This window comes from Peromyscus eremicus, chromosome 3 (assembly GCF_949786415.1).
Source record: "Peromyscus eremicus chromosome 3, PerEre_H2_v1, whole genome shotgun sequence".
NCBI classification, from domain to species: Eukaryota; Metazoa; Chordata; class Mammalia; order Rodentia; family Cricetidae; genus Peromyscus; species Peromyscus eremicus.
This window is the reverse complement of record NC_081418.1, coordinates 23,439,788-23,442,517: the sequence shown is the minus strand read 5'-3', so window position 1 is coordinate 23,442,517 and position 2,730 is coordinate 23,439,788. Positions and strand designations below refer to the sequence as shown.

General features: G+C 37.5%; 1 non-coding gene across 1 annotated transcript; it reads right to left on the bottom strand.

Annotated features, from left to right (window-relative positions):
• Window positions 1-916: 916 nt before the first annotated feature.
• On the bottom strand, window positions 917-1,106 carry LOC131907586 (U2 spliceosomal RNA). Its single transcript, XR_009378485.1, has one exon. It is a non-coding gene; the product is annotated as a U2 spliceosomal RNA (small nuclear RNA).
• Between the last annotated feature and the right edge of the window lie 1,624 nt (window positions 1,107-2,730).

The window sequence follows — 2,730 nt, the reverse complement described above, 5'->3', positions numbered from 1 at the left end:
TAAACATTGTTAATGAGAAAGAGGAAGGTTTGTATGAGCGAGAATTGTTGAGACCAAGGTTGGATAAAACACAGGGACAAATAGCCAAACAAATGGAAACACACGAACTATGAACCAATGGCTGAGGGGTCCCCAGCTGGATCAGGCCCTCTGAATGGGTGAGACAGTTGATTTGCTTGATCTGTTTGGGAGGCATCCAGGCAGTGGGACCAGGTCCTGTGCTCATTGCATGAGTTGGCTGTTTGAAACCTGGGGCCTATGCAGGGTCTCTTGGCTCGGCCTGGGAGGAGGGGACTGGACCTGCCTGGACTGAGTCTACCAGGTTGATCTCAGTCCGCCCACGGGGGGGGAGGCTTTGCCCTGGAGGAGGTGGGAATGGGGGGTGGGCTAGGGGGAAGGTAAAGGGGCGGGAGGGGGGCGAGAGGGGGGAGAACAAGGGAATCCGTGGCTGATATGTAGAACTGAATTATATTGCAAAATAAAAAAAAAGAGAGAAAGACTTTGAAAAACTATTGTTTTGAGAATTATCATCCACAAAAATAAGTATATATACAATTTGAGTGTGTTGAATTTACATACTTAGGAATATGAATACCATGCCACTTGATAGAGAGCAAGGAAGGATATATAGGAGAGTTTGGAGGGAGGAAAGGGAAGGAGGAATAATGTGATTATATTATAATCTTGAAAAATACAAGAAATAACTTAAAAACTAATACATTATGGGTGGATTTTAAAAAAAAAAACCTCATACATAAGGGATAGAATAATGCAATATCACATTCTAAATGGAATCTGTAAACCTCCTAAGGAGAAAACAGTAAAGCATCCCTGGAAGTGACCCTTAAGAACTCCCTGAAGAACATTGGCTAAACAGCTGAAAATACCCTCAGATTCATCAAGTCTCATTACCCCACAGAGGTGCATATTTCCTGGAAGAACTGCGATGCTAGGTCAATGAAGGGAGTGGGCAGAGCAACCTGTTATCAATTTCCTAGATCGAAAACTCTGTTTAATATGTTATCCTCAGATAGAGAACAGATCTTATATTAAACTGATAAGATCAAATGCTACACTTGTTCTTATCAGAAAGGCCAAGAAGCAAGAATATTATCAAATTTGAAAGAAATTGTTACACATCAGGTAAGAGACAATCTCCTTTAAAAATCCTATTTCTTGAAATCATCACTAGAGAACACATGTTGGCTAGTAAAGAGCATACATAGAAATTCTAGCACGTAAACGAAAATCTTTTGGTGTATATTTTAAGGTGTCTTCATTCTTGTTCTTCTCTGGATAGCAAATGCTTCAACTAAATAATACTTCTAAGGAGCTGTACCTCCTTTCTGGCTGCAGCATCCATTTACTAGCTGCCTGCATAAACTCCTTTTAGTGTCATATTTACAGGTGCTCTGCATCTCCTTTCATGTACATCTCTTCCTTTCTGTCTCTCAACACTTTCTGCTTTCATCCTTCCATCTCTCCTTTCTCGTCTTTGCTCTTTGTTTCTGCCCCCTCACTTCCTTTCTAATTTCTCCTTCCCTCTGTTCTTTACTTAATTCTTTTCTCCCTTCCTTGCTTGCTCCTTTCATTTCTTATTTTTACAATCTAATTGCAGAGAATTTTCTATTTTCATCTTTGTTTTAGGTTTCAGCCTTAGCCCTGGTAGCTACTTTAAGAAAAAAAAAAAAACAGCTCTTTATGAAAGATTTGTTTTGACAGCACTAAAGATATGTTGTACTTAATTTCACTGGATTTTAAACCAATGTAATTCACTTAATTGATAAAACAGAAATAAAAAACACCTTTTAAAAATAATGCACAATTAGAATATTTACATTTCACAGCTATTACTTTTCTATTCATGTCCAAAAATTAGATACAGAGATACATAGACTTTACTTTATTTTTGCTAAATGTCAGAATTGTGAAATGTACCATTTATCAACCAGAAAGGGTATGGGACATGCACTTTGGGCTTTGGGCTTTTCTTTTTATAGTTCTTCCAGGGACTCCCCTGTGACCTTCAACAAATGGAGCTCAGTTGAGCTGACTGTAAAAGGAGGCTAGACATAGTGACCTGTCTTGCTGGTGTTAGAAGACTCTATAAATCAGAGCCTACAGAGTTCTTTAAGTTTCTCAGATGAATTGTGCTGGATAAGGGTGAAATGTCAAAGCAGAAAAACTGCTTGTACCTTTTATGCGTCAGTTATTACCAAATGGCACTACAAAAGAGGGTCCCTGCACACCTTCATAAAACTAGTCAAATTTTCTGATAGAGATTTAGTTCAGGCACTTTGAAAAAAATGTTTAATAGATTGTGTTAACCTCGGAAAACTAGTTTTTACTTAATGTATTCAATAAACCTACATGGCCCTCTTATTTCTGATAACCAGCATAAATAAAACCTTTTCCCAAATCATGGATTAATACATGTGTTTTATGTATTTGTGTGTGATAGCACCTTTGCTTATTCCCCAGAGAGGCTTTTGGTGTTGATTAACAGCTATACTGTCTTTGCCAACTCAATATATAAGAAAGTTGCTGATATATTTTAAAGCATCTATACTCAGAGTTGAAAATTAATTTTGTGTTGAATTTTTTTTAAACATGTACTGATTAAACTTAAGCAGTTAAAACATCTTAGGCATTTAACTTCAATGTTGTGTCCTCCCCTATCAGAGCAAAATTGGGCATTTTCCTATACACAATAGAGGAAAAAAAGCAATT